The 18,528-nt window shown below is 44.8% G+C and overlaps 1 long non-coding RNA gene across 1 annotated transcript in view; it reads left to right on the forward strand.

Annotated features, from left to right (window-relative positions):
• LOC113929883 overlaps window positions 1–18,528 on the forward strand; it is a 61,561-nt gene that overhangs the window by 4,523 nt on the left and 38,510 nt on the right. The window contains exon 2 of the long non-coding RNA XR_003522354.1: window positions 13,626–13,847. This is a non-coding gene — a long non-coding RNA (uncharacterized LOC113929883). The remainder of the gene's footprint in view (window positions 1–13,625; window positions 13,848–18,528) is intronic.

Below are 18,528 nucleotides of genomic sequence, written 5' to 3' on the forward strand. Positions count from 1 at the left end.
CCTATCATTAGTTTTCCGATTTATGCTAAAGAATCATTAGTCGGCCCCAGAGAGTTGGCCCAGAAAATACATCATTACTGAGAACTGTCAGACCACATGGTCTCATTGTTCAAAGAAAGCTAGTGATGGGGAGCAATTAACTGCAAAGTTATTTGGGAAGAAGACTACCTGGGAAGAGGTGCTAGACTTCTGCCGCATTAATTTTTTTTTTTTTAAGTAGGCTCCACACCCAGCATGGAGCCCAATGTGGGGCTTGAACTCACAACCCTGAGATCAAGACCTGAGCTGAAATCAAGAATCAGACGCTTAACCATCTGAACCACCCAGGCACCCCTGACACATTACATTTTTAATGCTGCGCACAGTGCACAGTGCTTTACCAGTCAGCTTTCACTATCGAGACCTTGGGCAGGATCATATGGGGGGCATATGTCAACTCAAAACCTCAAGATCAAGAGTTGCATGTTCCATTGATTCAGCCAACCAGGGTTTCTATCCATATCTTGCCTATTGTAAATAATGCTGTAATAAACATAGGGCCCATATATCCTTTTGAATTAGTTTGTTTCTTTTTTTTAATTTAGATTTATTTATTTATTTATTTGACAGAGAGATAGAGCAGGAACACAAGCAGGGGGAGTGGGAGAGGGAGAAGCAGGCCTCCCGCTGAGCAAGGAGCCCGATGCGGGGCTCGATCCCAGGACCCCGGGATCATGACCCGAGCTGAAAGCAGACATTCAAGGACTGAGCCTCCCAGGCGCCCCTGAATTAGTTTGTTTCTGTTGGGTAAATATCCAGTGGTAAAATTACTGGATCATATGGTAATCCTATTTTTAACTTTTTGAGGAACCTCCATACTGGTTTTCAGAGTGGTGCACCAGTTTGCATTCCCACTAACAATGCATGAGGGCTCCTTTCAACATCCTCACCAACACTTGTTATTTCTTGTCTTGTTTTTTGTTTTTGATTATTTCTTGTCTTTGACTCTAGCCATTCTGATGAGCGTAAGGTGCTACGTCATTGTGGTTTTGATTTGCATTTTCCTCATAGTGATGTTGAACAAACCTTGAAGTGTCTGTTGGTCGACTGTATGTCTTTTTTGGAAAAATGTCTCTTTAGGTCCTCTGCTCACTTTTTTAATTGGATTTGTTTTTCTCGTGTTGAGTTGTATAAGATCGTGTGTGTGTGTGTGTGTGTGTGTGTGTGTGTTTAGATCTTTATGTATTTTGAATATTAACCCCTTAATCAGTCATTTGCAAATGTCTTTTCCTTTTCAGTAGTTTTTATTGATGGTTTCTTCCACCTGCAGAAGCTTCTTATTTTGCTGTAGTCCCCATACTTTAATTTTGCTTTTGTTTTGCTTGCCTGAGCAGATTAGAGTGTCAGAGAAATTACTACCTATGTTTTGTTTTAGGAGTTTTATGGTTTCAGGTCTCACATTTAAATCTTTAATCCATTTTGAGCATTTTTGTGTATGCTAAGAGAGTGGTCCAGTTTCATTCTTTTGCATGTAGCTGCCCATTTTTCCCAGCACCATTCGTTGAAGACACTGTCTTTTCCCCATTGTATATTCTCACCTCCTTTGTTGTAGATTAATTGACCATATTAAGCATGGGTTTATTTCTGGGCAGATGCGGCTTTTTTTTTTTTTTTTAAACTCATCAGTGCCCTCCACTACTTTGAGCCCCTTGTCTTCCTCATATATTGTAGCTCTTTGTGGATGTTACTGACAGAAATCTGGAGTTACCTGGCATTTGTTTTTTTGAACCTTGGTTGGCCTTACTGCCTTTGCTCTAAAAGTCCAATGAAGATGAAGAAAGGAGGGGAGACCTCGCTGCTTGGGGCTGCTGTGGTCTCTTAGGGTGACCCACACGGGCACAATGGTAGGCAGCAGTGACTCTTGCTGGTGTGAAGTGACATTGTCTCTCGCCCATGAAGAGGCGCCCCCGCGCGCTGACTGGGCTGCTGCTCTCCTCCGAGGGTGAGGGTCGGGAGAGCGTGCTAATGGCAGAGTGGAGCCCGGCCAGCCCGGGAGCCGGCAGGAGCCAGGAGTCAGGAGTGCTCCGTTCAATTGCCAGCGCATTAAGTGGTAGGGGCCTCTTTCTGAGCCATCCGGATTTCAAGTTTCCCACGAAGCCTGATCTAATGCTCTGGGAGGGGGCAGGGGAGCCAGTCTTTCAGGGGCTGTGCTGGTGGGGGACCTGGCCTGGGAAGTGGCCTTATCAGGCTTGTCGGGAGGGACGGACCTGTCCCTTTCTAGTGCGTCCTGTCAACTTGGCAGGGGGCAGAGTTGGGTCCTTCTCCTCTCTGTGCCCTAACCTATCCTTTCATGTCCCCAACTCACTTTCTGTGTTAATAGCCTTCTTCCCTTTTTCTGTCCCTTCTGTTCACTGCTGCTTTCTCTTTCCCTGCTCCCTCTTGCTGGGCCTCATTTTCTCTCCATTGTCACTTTGAGGGCTGGCTGTTTGAAGTTCCAGAGTTACAATGCTGTCCCATATGTCCCAGTGACTAGATGTAATTCAGAGGTCCCCAACCTTTTTTTCTGAGGAGGAGCCAACCTTCACTTCCCCACTGGCTCTCAGATAACATCCGAGCTGGGTTACCGAGCAGAGTCCCTGAGCTGAGTGGTTGGATGAGGCTGGAGGTGGCTTTCCCCCAACTTAGGGTCCCAGTGGTGTGGGGAGGGGGGTGGTGGTCAGGATTTGCTGGCATTATAGGGGGCTGTCAGACAAACTGAGGTCCACCACTGGGGAGTCCTTCCAGAAGCTGAAGGCAGAAGTCAGTCCTATATCCAGGCAGACCTGTGGTTTCTGCAGAGGACCATACAAGACTAATAAAGGCTGGAAAAGGGGCCCTTGGTGAGGTGGTCTTGGAACCCATGAGACTGTTTGCAACTGTCGATCCTGGTCTGGAGCTGGGGTTTTCCAGGTGGTGACTAGAACAAAATGTTTTCTCAGTGGTAAAAGTTAGATAGTTGTTGGAAGCATGGCTTTCTACTTGGTGAGTTATGAAATGGATTATTTTCTTCTAAAAGCCACGTGGCGGACTTTACCCAAAGATAATCAGCAGGGGTTGTAACTTCCATTGTTAAATATGTGTGGAAATGTATATATAAAAAGAAAGTACAGTTAAATGAATAATTATATTCATTAATATAACTGTAATGTATTCAGATTTAGAAATAGAACTTTATTTTTAAACCCAAATGGGGTAATAGAATGTGTTGTGTTGCAATTTGCTTTTTTCCAGGGTCTTGGCGCCTTTCCATATTAGCACATGTAACTCTACCTCATTCTTAAGGGCCAAAGAGGAATGCCATGGTTTGTAAGTTCCATGGTTTATTTATTTAACCATTCCCATATTGGTGGCCCTTTGGGATTTTATGCATTGTGTGTGTGCACCTGTGTGCGGGATGTGTTATACAGCCATAATAAACAAAGGCTGTAGTATCTGTGGAGAGGGTTTAAAATTGTGTGTATAAAAAAAATTTTTTTTTGCATACCAGAACTGGTGTTTATCTGTAAGATAAAAACCTAAAGGTGGAATTGCAGGTTCAAAGAACAGGGTGTTTTTATTTATTTAAGGTTTCACTTAAAAACATGCTTTTTTTGAAGAGTACGAAAGAAAACAGGATGGTCCCTAAGTAAAAAGAAAGGATGTTTCAGGGCACCTGGGTGGTTCAGTCGGTCAAGCGTCTGCCTTTGGCTCAGGTCATGATCCCAGGGTCCTGGGATCAAGCCGCACCGCACGTCTGACTCCCTACTCGGCTGGGAGTCTGCTTCTCCTCCTGCCCCTCCCCCTGCTTGTGTGTGCACTCTCTCTCTTTCAAATAAATAAATAAAATCTTAAAAAAAAAAAAAAGGTGTTCTCCAAACATTAGGGAGGAATGGGATACCAATGCCTGGACAGCTTAGGTAGGCTATTTTAGTTGTTGATAGACCTTTTGATGTAGCAATTATTTTTTTAAGGACCATTTAATAAATGTTGTAGATGTTAGATTTTATAGAGCAACGTTTGGATCCAGCCAGAGGTTCTTCATAGACTGCTTTATACAAACAGTGTCAGCGGATATGTTACCCTCTCTTGAAGGGAACTTCTCTGAATTCCTTCAAAGTCTCCAAGGCTGGAAGAATGCTAAAATCTACACACCGAGTTTAATGTTGGAGGGAGGCAAGATTGATTGGCTATTTATCATTTCTTTCTTTTTTTTTTTTTTTGTTAAAGATTTTATTTACCTGAGAGAAGGGGAGGGGAGGAACAGAGGGAGGGAGAGTCTCAAGTCACCTGCATGCTGAGCATGGAGCCCTACGTGGGGCTCAATCTCACGACCCAGAGATCGTGACCTGAGGTGAAACCAAGAGGTGGACACTTAACTAACTGAGCTGCCCAAATGCCCAACTGTAGTCATATTTTCAAATAATGTTGAGCTACTGTGGATTAATGTAGGATGACTTTTCAGACTTTATTACTCCTAATGTATCAGGACAAGTTGAGTGTACCTACATTTTTTTGCTAGCTTAATGTTGGGGATGGTGGCTTAAAGCAATTACCTGAATGGCATTAGCAAAACATATTAATAAGTAGTTTGTAGGGTTTTAGGCTCCTTTGTAGTTTGTATGTCAAAAAAGAAGGTCTTCATTACTCTGGGACAGTGCCTCCAGAGTTGGATGGTCCACTATTACTTTTTTTCCCTTTCATGTGAGTTTTGATGCCCTTGTTCAGTGAAAGGTGCCATTTCTGAGCTCTGTGTCTTTCTATCCTCCACAAAGAGGCCACAAGCCAGAATATTGATACAAAAGACATGCTTTAATATTCACTCATTGATTTTGTGAGGACAGCTCAGTGCCTAGTAGAACTCTGGCAAACAGAAGATCCTGAATGAGGTAGGGGATGGCTGATAATATTTGGGTGGTCGGCACCAGAATGGGTATTTTGACGATGCTGAAGTAACATTACAGGTTATATCCTTCCAGCCTGCCCCCCAAAGAAAAGCAAGCTTAGGAAATGGTAACAGAGCAAAATGTGTTGGAAATGGTGAGCAAGTTACAAAATCACAGATCTTGCCTATATTGTGATCATTGTTAACTCACAGAGGTTTCCTGCTGTTGCTGTTGTTGGGCGTGTCACTACCGTCTTTAAAAGGTAAATCCCTGGGGTGCGGGGTGGCTCAGTTGGTTAAGTGTCTGCCTTCGGCTCAGGTCATGATCCTCGAGCCCCGCATCGGGCTCCCTGCTCCACAGGAAGCCTGCTTCTCCCTCTCCCACTCCCCCTGCTTGTGTTACCTCTCTTGCTGTCTCTCTCCCTCTCTGTCAAATAAATAAAAAATCTTAAAAAAAAAATAATAAAGGTAAATCCCTGTGGTTGCTCTTCCTCAGGGCTCCTGTGTCACGCTGTCCAGGCACGAGTAGGTTCTTCCCAGGTGCAGGCCCATGGTTCTAGAATGCTCATTTTGTGGTTGGGGCTTTGGGGTTCAGAGTTGAGGCCGCAGCTTCTCCTCTCTGCTCGTTGCACATGTGTGTGGCACAACCTCCCGTACTAGTGGGGCCATTCAGGCAGGCTTCTTGTACCTGTTCCTGTAAAATTGCAGAACTCATTAAGGTGACTGCCCAAAGTGAATTTTGTATAGTCTGAATAGCCAAACTATCCTCACTATACCCTAGAAATTTGGAGAACTTCCAGCCTTTTCCATCTGATGCAATAACAGACAAATGGAAACGACCGTTTTATTTTTATGGTTAGCAGTACTGAAGGGCAAGAGCAAGCCAGCTAGGGTTTGTTCTCTCATATCCCTGGGACCAGGCTGTCCCGTCCTTCATATTGTTGAATGTTGTTTATTGGTGAATAAACAAATGATGAGATTTGCCAAGAGCATCAGACAAGCAAACATAAGTTATGTGAATCCTTTTCCAAGAGGTAATAAGTATAGAAGAGGAAGCCACAGGGACACCTGGGTGGCTCAGTCAGTTAAGCGTCTGCCTTTGGCTCAGGTCATGATCCCAGGGTCCTGGGATCAAGTCCTACCTTGGGCTCCTTGCTCAGTGGGGAGTCTGCTCCTCTCTCTCCCCCTCCCCGCTGCAAGTGATCTTTCTTTCTCTTTCTCTCTCTTTGTCGCTGATAAATAAATAAAATCTTTAAACAAAACAAAACAAAAAAGGAAGCTGCAGTGATCCTGAAAGTCTATTCTTAGCAAGGCCTTTTGTGACCTGACGCTTGGCCTGGTCTCAGCCTGTCTGCTTAGGCCATAATGAACTCACAGGTTTTTGTCTCTGACCAGAGGGTGAAGGTTGAGTAGTCGGATTTCTCTTTATGGGTAACTGTCAGTGTGATAATCACTTCCTCCCAGAAGCTCTCCCTGACTTTCCTATCTGTCGTCTTTACTTTGAGCTCCACTGCACTAAGTGCTTCCTCTCTCTTAGCTTGGTTTCATAATTGCTGGTGTTAATGTCTCCCTCTCTCACTAGTCCCAGTAGAAGCAGTCTCTTGCTTACTTTTATCTCCATAGTGCCTAGAATCACTGGTGCTGGGTCATAGTGGGTGCTTCTGGAAGTGTTTATGGAATGAACAAATGACTACGTGAACGGAATAAACCAATACGTCAGTGCTAAAATTTAATGAAAACTGTAAACCTGAGCGGACAGAGCAGCACAAAACCAGTAATTCTAAAGCTTTTTTTAGCCCAACAAACCATACCCAAAATTATGGGTACCAGAATCAAGAAAAAATGAGGGACGTAGAGTATAAATCTTTTTACAAAGATCCTGTTAAAAGGCCAGCTAATGAAGGAGTTAAAAAAACAAAAAACACCAAGGGAGGTCGTTAAGAGTAGATAATTTTATAAATTCTGAAGGAATATTTATAACGATGGAAGGATAAGCATGACTTCTGGCTTTGACGATAAGGACAGTTTCAAGGTGGGGGAAGTCTCCATGCAATCATGAGAATTTCCTTCTTTTTTTAACCCCATGTCTGGTACTCAGACAAGTGACATCTTAGTTTGAAGCAGAAAGAAGACACTTGAAGAACTTAAGTAGCTGAAGTATCTTGTGAAAAAAGAACCATAATTACAGAAATTACTGTAAAAAGCAGGGAACAGGGAAGAGCAGATATAAAATCAGTTACCAACAAGGGTTAGATGAGTAGCGGGAAGGGATACCAGGGTGCTGCAAGTGGGTAGATAGGAGGTCTACAGAGGCAGGCTAGCGGTTAGGAAAAAAGTTAGTAGCCTGAAGAAATCCGAAAGCACTAAGAGAAACTTTTTTTTTTGACTGTATAGGCTCCCTTCTTGAAACTTCCAGAAATACAGAAGAATATAAGTAAATAACAATTGCCCATAATTGTAGCACCCAGGGAAAACCACTATAAATGTTTTTTTCCTCCTAGCCAAATTCTGTCTGCTGTTACCGTACAACTTAAAGTGTGAAAATCTTAATGTACAACTCAATGAGTTTGTAGTATTCATGTAAACATGACTCAGCTCAAGATGTAGAACGTTTCCATCATTCCAGAAGGCTCCCTTTGTGCCTCTTCCAGTCAATATCTGTAGATTCCTTTTGGCTGTACTCAAACCTCATATAAATGGAATCATACAGTGTGAAGTCTGTTGAATCTGGCTCCTTTTACTACTCATCATCGTCTGTGAAATTCATCCACGCTGTTGCATGGAGTAATTGTTCTTTTTTATTTATTGCTGGACAGTTTTCTCTTACATATCCCATAAGCTATCTGTTTTGCTGTTGAGCATTTGGACAGTTTCCACTTTGGGTCTATTATAATGAACTATAGAAGAAATGATCCCTGAAAGTATAGTCTTGGGGCTATTATAAATAAAACGGCTTTCGATGTTCTTATGCACTTGTTTCACTTATACATCTGAGAGCAGAGCTGCTGGGTCATAAGGTGAATAGTGCCGAAGTCATGAATATATTATATACTTGTGAAAGCTTGATTGTTGTAGTGTTTATATACAGGCCCATGATGTAGTGTGAATTACTTTTTGTTTATAACGTTGGGGCTCAAGGTTCATTTTTTTCCCGCTCTGCAAGAATATCCAGCACTATTTTTTGGAAAGACTAATTTTTACTTTCTGAATTGTAGTGGTGCCTTTCGGTACAATCAGGTGACTACTGTATGGGTCTGTTGTAGGCCTCTTCATTCTGTACATTAATCTAATTATGAACATTTAAAGAAAATGGGATTGGGGCTCCTGGGTGGCTCAGTAGGTTGAGCAGCTCAGGTCATGATCTCAGGGTCCTGAGATTGAGCCCCTTTCTTCCTGTCCCTCCTCCCCCCCGCCCCCGCCACGTGCTCATGCACACTTACTCTCTCAAATAAATAAATAAAATCTTTTAAAAAATGAAAATGGGATTATGCTGAATATATGCTTAAAAATTTTTTTGTTAAGTAGGTTTCATGCCCCCCCATCACGGGGCTTGAACTGACTGTGAGATTGAGACCTGAGCTGAGATCAAGAGTTGGACACTTAACAAACCGAGCCACCCAGGCGCCCCTTAAAAACTTTTTTTTAAAGATTTTTATTTATTTATTGAGAGAGAGAGAGAGAATGGTAGAGAGAGAGCATGAGAGGGAAGAAGGTCAGAGGGAGAGGCAGACTCCCTGCTGAGCAGGGAGCCCGATGCGGGACTCGATCCCGGGACTCCAGGATCATGACCTGAGCCGAAGGCAGTCGCTTCACCGACTGAGCCACCCAGGCGCCCTAAAAATTTTTTTATACTTAATGCTACGTCATGCTTCAAAAACCATTAAAAATGCAGAAGAACTACTATATAGCTGTACCATAATTTAACTTTTGGACATTTAAATTTTTTCTTCCTATTCTGTTTTGCTCTCTTATGTTGTAGACTTTACTCAGATGTCTGATAATTTCTGTCCATTCATTTATGTATTAGGCGATAAAGAGTCAATTAGAAGTTCTGTGTGCATGGACTTTGCTGTGGGGTGACTGGGTGGTGAGTCATTTCTTGGAGTCTCCTCAAATACTGATATCCGTAGTACTTCTTACATGGGCACTTTTTAGTTTTTCCAGAGGAAGATTCTTTACTGTTCTCCCTTCAAGGTCAGTGCCAGGCTACCGGGTATCTTGTAATTTAAAAAATAATAACAACTGGGGCACCTGAGTGGCCCAGTCGTTAAGCGTCTGCCTTTGGCTCAGGTCATGATCTCAGGGTCCTGGGATCGAGCCCCACATCGGGCTCCCTGTTCCGTGGGAAGCCTGCTTCTCCCTCTCCCGCTCCCCCTGCTTGTGTTTCCTCTCTTGCTGTCTCTCTGTCAAATAAAATCTTTAAAAAAAAAATAACTTTGAAAAATATTGTTCTTTCCTGTGTCTCTACTTTTTTGAGGTCCTTTCTAGTGGTCTTTTTTTTTTTATAATTGTACCAGATTTATTTATTTATATATATATTTTATTTTTTTGAGAGAGAATGAGAGAGAGAGAGAGAGAGAGAGAGAGCGCACATGAGATGGGGGAGGGGCAGAGGGAGAAGCGGACTCCCAGGATCATGACCTGAGCTGAAGGCAGTCGCTTAACCAACTGAGCCACCCACCTGTCCCCTTTCTAGTGGTCTTATCTCATAGGACCACTTTCTGAAGGCATAGTTCCTGCTCTTCTCATTGCATGACTGAATGACTGGGATGCTGTGACTTTGAGCATGGCTTGATAGCATTGTTCAGTGTGGTCTGTTAATGGATCTTGACTGCTGCTTGATTTGAGCTTTCCTGTTTTGAGCTCTGATTTGTCTTTAATAGTACAGTTTCCAGTTTACATTTGACCCTCGGTGTAACACACTCTGTTATAGTAGGGCTTGCATTTCACCTGACCAAATTTATAAGGAAAATGTTCATGTTACAGAGTTAAGTATCATACCTTGAATTTAAAAGTCATTTGTGTTTTGATTACATTAAGTGGTTTGTACTAGGCTGTGTCAGGGTTAGGTGATCTTTTTTACTTCGGTTGGCTTCTGTACAAACTTGGGATTCCGGATTGATTCCCACGAGGTAAAGTTGTGCTTTGTAAATGCCAGCCCCAGGATCTTTGATCTCAGCACAGGTGCTGTTTCTGTGACTTCTCTTACTGATATATTTTTTTAAAGGTTTTATTTATTTGACAGAGAGAGACACAGCGAGAGAGGGAACACAAACAGGGGGAGTGGGAGAGGGAGAAGCAGGCTTCCTGCGGAGCAGGGAGCCCGATGCGGGGCTGGACCCCAGGACCCTGGGATCATGACCTGAGCTGAAGGCAGACGCTTAACGACTGAGCCACCCAGGCGCTCCGAGATTTTTTTTTTTTTTAATACTACTTAGAGGGAAATGAAGATAGGCCCAGATTTTTATCCCTTTAAGATGACTGGGTGTCTTGGGAACACAGGGACACAAGTGTTCCCAAGGGCGGGAGTCATGGCAGCTGGAGCCCCTGGATGGTTTATGTTCTTTTTTTTTTTTTAAGATTTTATTTATGTATTCGACAGAGAGAGACACAGCGAGAGAGGGAACACAAGCAGGGGGAGTGGGAGAGGGAGAAGCAGGCTTCCCGCAGAGCAGGGAGCCCGATGCGGGGCTCGATCCCAGGACCTTGGGACCACAACCTGAGCCGAAGGCAGACGCTTAACGACTGAGCCACCCAAGCGCCCTGGTTTATGTTCTTTATAAGTGCCTCTGTGAGTAGGACTTGGGATTTTTTTTTCTCCCTAGACATTAAATGATGCCTCAGGTAGAGGGAGAAAGGTACATACCAAAATTGAGGGGGAAACCTCTTGAGGGAGAAGGAGAGACGGCATATACATTTTGGAGGAATTTTGAGGGTTTCAGAGAGAGAGAACAGCACAGGGTAATGGGGAATAGATGCAAGTGGATGGATCCAGAAAAGTCATGAAACATTGAGGTCTGAAGTTTTAGTAGTTCTATATACTTTGTTCTTTTTTCCTTCTCATGGGTTGCTGTTCTCAAGGACAGTGTCTACAGAGTTTGGTCCAGACTTTGCTAGAGTGAGAATGATCATTACTACAGGGTCTTGCTGGACTAATAAGATAAAATACAGTTTTGATGGAATTAGTTCAGAGGAGCCCCCACCCCCACCCCGATACACTGAATTTCTGGAAAGCGTAGTTATGATCGTTGTGTTCTACTTCTGTGACCTAAAGAGTAAACAATGGAATGGCCATTTGGGGGACAGGGAGAGTCAATGAGATTGATTTCTGTTTTAAACCAGGGCTCATTAGGTTTTCCACAGCCTTCTTAGTAGAAGAGAGGAAATGCAGACGTGGTTTCGGGTTACTTACGTACGTGTCCCCAGATTCGTGTGATTATTGCAGTGTTAGCCACCATAAGCCTTTGCGTTACGATAAGGGGAAAGGCCATTCCCGGGTCAGAGTGTGATGCCATGTTGGTCGAGAGCAGAGAAGGGAGGGTGCCTGGGTGGCTCAGTTGGTTAAGCGACTGCCTTCGGCTCAGGTCATGATCCTGGAGTCCCGGGATCGAGTCCCATATCGGGCTCCCTGCTCGGCGGGGAGTCTGCTTCTCCCTCTGACCCTCTTCCCTCTCGTGCTCTCTCTCATTCTCTCTCTCTCAAATAAATAAATAAAATCTTTAAAAAAAAAAAAAAGCAGAGAAGGGAAAGAACTCGAGATTTTTCTGAATCCCTGTTAGGGCCCTGGAAAACTAAGTCTCTAAAATGAGGGACAGAATGCAGATGTGGTCAAAATAGAGACCTTCAAGCCATTCTGATTCCATATTAGAAAGTTTCAGTTTATAATCCCCTCCTTCAAGTGACACTCTCAACCTCCTCCTACTGGGTTTAAGCCCCTATTCCTGCCCAGCTATCTGTTTACCACCTTTTCTAAAAATCACTACCCTTATGTTTGCCTTTTTAACCAGTTGCCCAAGGGATGGGTTTGAGCCATATTTATCTCTGTACCCCATTACCTAGCACGGCGCCAGGCACGGTCAGCACTGGATAACTATGTGTTTGCTTGAATGTCACTCAGAAGGGCTCATTAGCTTACTTACTGCTGGTTCCTAGAACTGGAAATTCTAGGGGTAGTTGAGGTTAGGCTAGGTTTCTGCCTGATTTATGAACCGTTACAAAGTCATCTGGAATCGCTTTTCTTTTTTTCTTTCTGCTCTGCTTTTCTGGAGCGCCTCTTCCTCTTCAGGCTGGCTTCCTCAGGGCTGCAGATCGGCTGTTGGCAATTCTTCTCTCGGCCCTGTCCTTGCTAGACTTTGTGCTCGAGTTAGGGGAAAGGGAGGTTGGGAGTGTGTTAGAAGAACCTCGAGCTTTTAGTTACCAAACCATGTCAGAACCAGTCCCATTGGCCAAGGAATGCCATTTGTGATTGACTTAGTCTTGGATTCCTTCTACCAATCTTGATGAAAAGGGGGAAAGAGTGACCTGTGTTGGCTTAGGTTACCCTGGGCTCATCCTGGAGCTGTTATGGAAGGAAGAATGGATGGGGGTACCTGACTGGAAATCTGACCACTATTATGAAGGGGGTTATGGTTGTTGTGTGGGCAACCTGCAAAGTCCACTATTATTTTAATCTGGATTTTCTAGGGAACCTTACTTTATGGTTATTTTGTTCTTCACATACGTGCAGAGTCACTTAACAAATTTATTGATTACTGTTATAAAGAAGAATTAATAGTGAAATTATTAAATTTTGACAATAAGAGTCTTCCTTCTATTAACTTACTGTTTAGTTGGGGATAGAAGGCTCCCGAGTAGATAAAGAGTTAAATATCGGTACCGCAGACGGTAACAGTACAACACAGCCAGATGACGGGTACCACGTTCATCCGAGTATGCACTTTGCTACCCCAGGGATGCTCTCAGTCAGGTCACTGTAACGTCAGGCACTGCAGGGGCTGCAGAGAGGACGGAGAGAACAGGCTGGCCCCGGGACTTTAAGCCCAGTCAAGAGAACGGTTAACGAGTCTTTGGGGGCTGGGCAACCCTGGCCTTCCTCACAAAGGCAAAACCACCAAGAACAGGCACCGTTAAACACCAGGGTGAGGGTTCCTGGTGAGCCCTCCAGAGTCCTGGGAGCCTGGATGATCTGAGTGCCCTCTGTCCAGTGAGGACTAAGCACACAGGTCAGTTGCTTAGAGCCGTGGGTCCTTGGTTGGTCACCGCAGTAATGTTATTTGTTAGAAGATCCCAGTGTGGCCCAGCCCTGTTTTTTGGAGGATTTCTCATGCTGGGTTAGCCCCCTCTGATCTGATTCGTAATTAGTTCTGTTACACTTGCTGCTTTCTTCCTAGAGCTATGCAGTCACATTTGTGGACGTTTCAGAGAATTAAAAAAAAAAAAATTCTGTCTTGTCCCAGGCAGTATGCTAAGCTCCAAGGTCATGGTGATGATCCACAGGTGGTGATTTGATCCCTGCTGTCACAGCCTACAGTCTAGTGAGGAAGGCAGGCAGAAGGCAAAGAAGTAGGTACAGAAGATACTTGTCCATTGTGGGAATGGTGAGAAAGAAATAATGGGCAGAAATGAAGGTTTTACAAGAGGTTTGTAACCTTTAAGGTGTTTTGTAAATGGTCTCTTGAGTTGAAATTTTTTTTCCTAATGATTTCCACGGATTAGATGAAAATAATTTTCGTTATTTGTCTCTTAGGTACATTCTGCAGGTCCCTGATGAACCCAGGGAACCCTCCACCATATCCGGGCCCTGGTCCGACGGCCCCGTACCCACCTTATCCACCACAACCAATGGGACCAGAAGGCTACCCTCCAGGACCTATGGGGGGACCCTACCCACCTCCTCAGGGGTACCCCTACCAAGGATACCCACAGTATGGCTGGCAGGGCGGACCTCAGGAGCCTCCTAAAACCACAGGTACTGGGAACAGGGTGTGTGTATATGTGGGTGTGCATGGGCATAGTCCCACGTCACCAGAGGAAACGTTTGCATGTTTTGTTTGGCAGAGAAGGAACTCAGGCCTTTGTGTGCCGTGGTCGATGTTCCCAAAGCTTGGTGACTGCTTAGGGTGGTTTCTAACTCCTGAGAAGGACTTCTTTCTCGGGAGGCCTGAGTCAGTTCTGCCTACTTTCTCTATATCTCTTATTCCTCTGGGGCTGATGACTTCCTGGTTGACATGTTTCCCCAGGGGCACCCTCTGGAGTCCTGGGAGGTGGGAAAGTACCAGATGGGTTCTTGCCCTGGCAGCCAGTTTTGTTTTTTAGATTTGGCCAGTCGAGATTATTCTCTGTCTCGGTTTGTTGACCCGCAAGTCATCCTCTTGCCCCAGCTGTTGGGTTGATTTTCTTTACTGCTGTGTTTTCATAATTCTCTTGAACCTGCAAGCTGAGTTTTCAGCAGGCCTGTGAGTCCTTGTGTGCTGGAACAGTGCTACTCCAAGTCGGCTGTGCAGACAAGTGCCCGTCTGTGGACAGCTGTGAGAAGTACAGAGAGTGAGAGTAACCAGGGAAGAACTTTTAGAGCAATTGGACATGGCTGTGACATTCAAGCAGGTGATCGGCATTTTACAAAATGTATCAGTCTGTGAAGGATTAGAAAGGAAGCCTCTTGAGGAGCACTGTGCTAGGTGTCTGGGTGACTATTAGGACTGTTCTGTGACCTCTGGGTTTGCAGAATAGTTGCTGTGTTACAGCGCCTTCAGGTTTTTTAAAATCACCAATTCTTACCGAGTGCTTGTTGTGTGCCAAGTAGTCTCCTGAGAGCTTTATTTACATTAACATTTAATCCTTGCAACAATCCTGTGAGGTTATTCCCATTTTATGGTGAAGTCGTGAAGTCACAGAGGGGAGTAATGACATGCTGCAGGTCACCCCGCTAACAGGCAGATTCCAGATTGGAATCCTGATGGTTTGGCCTCGGAATCTGTACCGATCACCTTTTTCTCCGGGTGGATGATTTTAGATTTTATCTACGACTGTAGGTACATCTCTAGCTGACGTGCAGGTGTGTAGCCCATTCGCTTAACAGCCCGCTACGTGGTAACTGTTGCTGTTTCAAGTGAGGGAAGGTCTTCTGAGCTGCTGTTAATCTGTGTTTGGTAATCAGTAAGGACTTAATAAAGGTGTGTTGAATGGATAGGTACCTGGGTAGATGGCTAATCTAAGCAGAACCTTAGTCTGTTTATGGTTGAAAGTTCATCTTTTGTACTACAGAAAATTGTAAAAAAAAAAATACATATCTTTGTTTTTCTCGGGAAACCAGTTTTTTGGAAGCCCTGCGATTGGAGGTAGCAGGTGCTTGTGGGAATGGAGCTTCCCAGGCAGTATACTTGCAGTATGTCAAGGGGCTCCTCGGATGATATTTCCTAATAATAACTATAGCAACTAGTATTTCTTGAGCCTGGTGCCTGCTATTAGCCTTGTGTGACCTTCCCAAGAGCCCTATGGCTTTACTCCCACATTACAGAGGTGGAACCCGGGGCTTGGAGAGGTGGTGTGTCAGTTATGCATCGTATAGCATAGCACCCCAAAACTCCGTGGCTTAAAACAACAGTGATTTATTCTCATGATTCTGTGAGTTGGTTTTATGTGATCTCTCCTGGGGTCACTTAATTCAGCTGTCAGCTTGGCTGGGCTGGAATGTCCTAAGATGTCGTCATTCACGAGTGGGGTCCTGGTTTACCTCCACGAGGCGCCTCTCTACCTGTTGTCTGTCATCTAGCCTGGCTTGTTTACATGGCAACTCACTTCCAAGAGGGTGAAGGTGGAAAGCTTGCCATCCTTTTCATGGGTAGGCCCAGAATCGGCCCAGCATCACTTACCCATATTCTCTCGACAGGGGTGGCTGGATTCAGTGGGAGAGGAACTAGATGTCATTGACACCCCCACCCTTTTTGGTGACAACTTTATTGAGCGATCATTCACATACCATACACATAACCCATTTCAAGTGTATGATCCAGTGGTTTTTAGTATACTCAGAGTTGTATGAGCATCACCACTGTAATTCCAGAACATTTCATCACCCCAAAGAAACCCATGTCCTTTAGTAATAGCTCCCGTTTCCTTAACCCTCTCCCTCCAGTAATCTGTTTTATTTCCGTAGATTTGCCTGTTCTGGACATTTCTTGTAAGTGGAATCATAACACCCAGTGCTTTTCACTAGATGCTACTGCTTTTAGGTGTGCCTTTTATGACCGGCTTCTTCCACTCATCTGTGTTGTAAGTGTCTGTCAGTCCTCCATGCCTTTGTGTTACCAAATAATATTCCTTTTTATGGATACACCATGTTTTTATCCGTTCATTAGTTGACGGACACTATGCTTGGCCATTAAGACTAGTAAGTAGCGGCCATTACAAACATTTGTGTAAAATAAACGCGGTCTCCAGAGGAACAGCATGGGAATGTGGAGCCCGAGGAATTGTTGGTCACCATCTTGGCAGACACTTCACCACATTGCACTCCGCTCCCAACAGAGTTCACGTCATCCCCAGCCCTCCCCATGGACAAGATCCCGCCTCCGCCACCAGCTGTCTCATTGGTCATCACATCCACTTCGAGTGCAGGGTGTCGTCATCGGCATCTAGAAGTGCGCAGGGCCTCTTCCCTGCCACACCGCTTCCTTCACTCCCCACCCCTCATTCCCACTCTGTCCCAACCTACACACCTCGGAGGTGACACAAAATGTCACTCCTCCATGAAGCTTTCCCTGTGTGTCCCACCCCTCTGGTAGCTGTTACCAGTCCCCCATGCTTCAGCTGCACCCTGGACAGGCTTCTTCCCGAGCACCTCCCCTCTCTGGGTTCCCTTCATTTTTGTGTTTTGTCTAGTCTGCCTCCTTAATGTCTGAATTCAGTCAGCCTCGCTGGTACTGTCGTAGTGTAGGCTTTCACCATTGGCGGTTAGTCAGGACTCTGTAGGCTGCAGGTGACAGCATCTCAGCCTTAAGTGTTAACCAACAATAGAGGGTCACCAGAGACCTGAGTAAAGGCTCCAAAATGATGGATGGTGACCAGAACAGACAAAAAAGGGACTCTGACGGGACAGAGACTATGCAAGGAGCAAAAATCCTGCTAGGAAAAAAAGGGGGGGGGGATGCCTTTAATCGTCTTAGATATGCGGTAAGATAAATTCTAATGAAAGAAGGGATGCTGTATCAAAAGGAACTCAGGAAACAAAAGCATTTAGCCAAGAAGAACGTGAAACCAACCTTAGCCCAAGGAATTAGGTCCAAAAGGCCCATTCAGATAGTCAGATCTTGCCCAGCCAGCATGGATGGCGTTTTGCCACAGGGGGAAGGTCGACATATTGCTCTGTAACAGACTATCCCAAGTTAGAGGTTCTGTAATTGGGGCAGGGCTTGGCTTGAACGACCTGTCTCTGTTCCCCATGGCATCGCCGGAGGCTGGAACATAGATGATAACTGGGGTGCTGGGTTGACTGTGTGTACGTTCCAACCTTGAACAAGATTTATAAACTCTCCTCCAGGCTTTATGTTTATAGTATGTCTAAAAGGGTGCTGTCGGGTTGGCTTGTGTGTGTAGTGTGGAGAAGCCATGTGGTTTAGCAGAAGCTTCAGAAGGGAGAGGGGAATGGGAGCCCCGTGGCAGCCTGACTGTAGGGGGAGCGGAGGGTCAGAAGATACCCACACTTAGATGCTACCATCTTTATTTTTTTTTGTTTTATTTTTTTTAAAGATTTTATTTATTTATTTGACAGAAAGCCAAAGAGGGAACACAAGCAGGGGGAGTGGGAGAGGGAGAAGCAGGCTTCCCACTGAGCAGGGAGCCCGACGTGGGGCTCGATCCCAGGACCCTGGGATCATGACCCGAGCCGAAGGCAGATGCTTAACGACTGAGCCACCCAGGCGCCCCGCATCTTTATTTTTTCTAATTTAAATTTTAGTTAACATACAGTGCAATATTGGTTTCTGGAGTAAAATTCAGTGATTCATCACTTACAAGACCCAGAGCTCATCACTAGACGCTACTGTCTTTATGTGTTTTCCAAACCAGTCTTGGGCTTCTCTACTCTTAATGGCTTTGTTTCCCCCTCTTATTTCCCTTGAACGTTTAAGTTCAGCCATATTCTGTCAGCTGTTTCTGTTTTCAGCAAAATCTTGTACTTCTGGTTCATTATAATGAATAATTGTTCTTTCAAATCCGAAAGATCCAGAAACCCCACATCTGATGTCTTTCTTTCCCCCTTCTCCTCCACAAGGCCTGTCAGTGGGGCTAGGCTGGGCATCCTCCTAGCACAGCAGCCTCGGGTAGCTGGGCTCCTTTACCCTTCAGTGTCCGTGTGCAAAAGTGGAAGGTGCCAGGCCCTTTATTTATTTAGTTTTTCGTTTATTTTTTTTTTCAGGACTTCCTTTAAAAGAAAGAAAGGAAAAAGAAACAAACTTTAACTTCTAATTTTGAAGCCATTGCAGATGTAGAACGGCCTTGCAGAAGTAGTACAGATGATTCTGTGTACCTCTCACCCAGATTGCCCCAAACCTCACATCACCGCCGTGTCATGATCTGCCAGACCTTTTTCCCACCCAGGCCCGGAAGGCTCAGAATAGCACTTCACACTCCACGGGTCCATGCAGCCACGG

Source organism: Zalophus californianus, chromosome 5, assembly GCF_009762305.2.
Source record: "Zalophus californianus isolate mZalCal1 chromosome 5, mZalCal1.pri.v2, whole genome shotgun sequence".
Lineage (NCBI taxonomy): Eukaryota > Metazoa > Chordata > Mammalia > Carnivora > Otariidae > Zalophus > Zalophus californianus.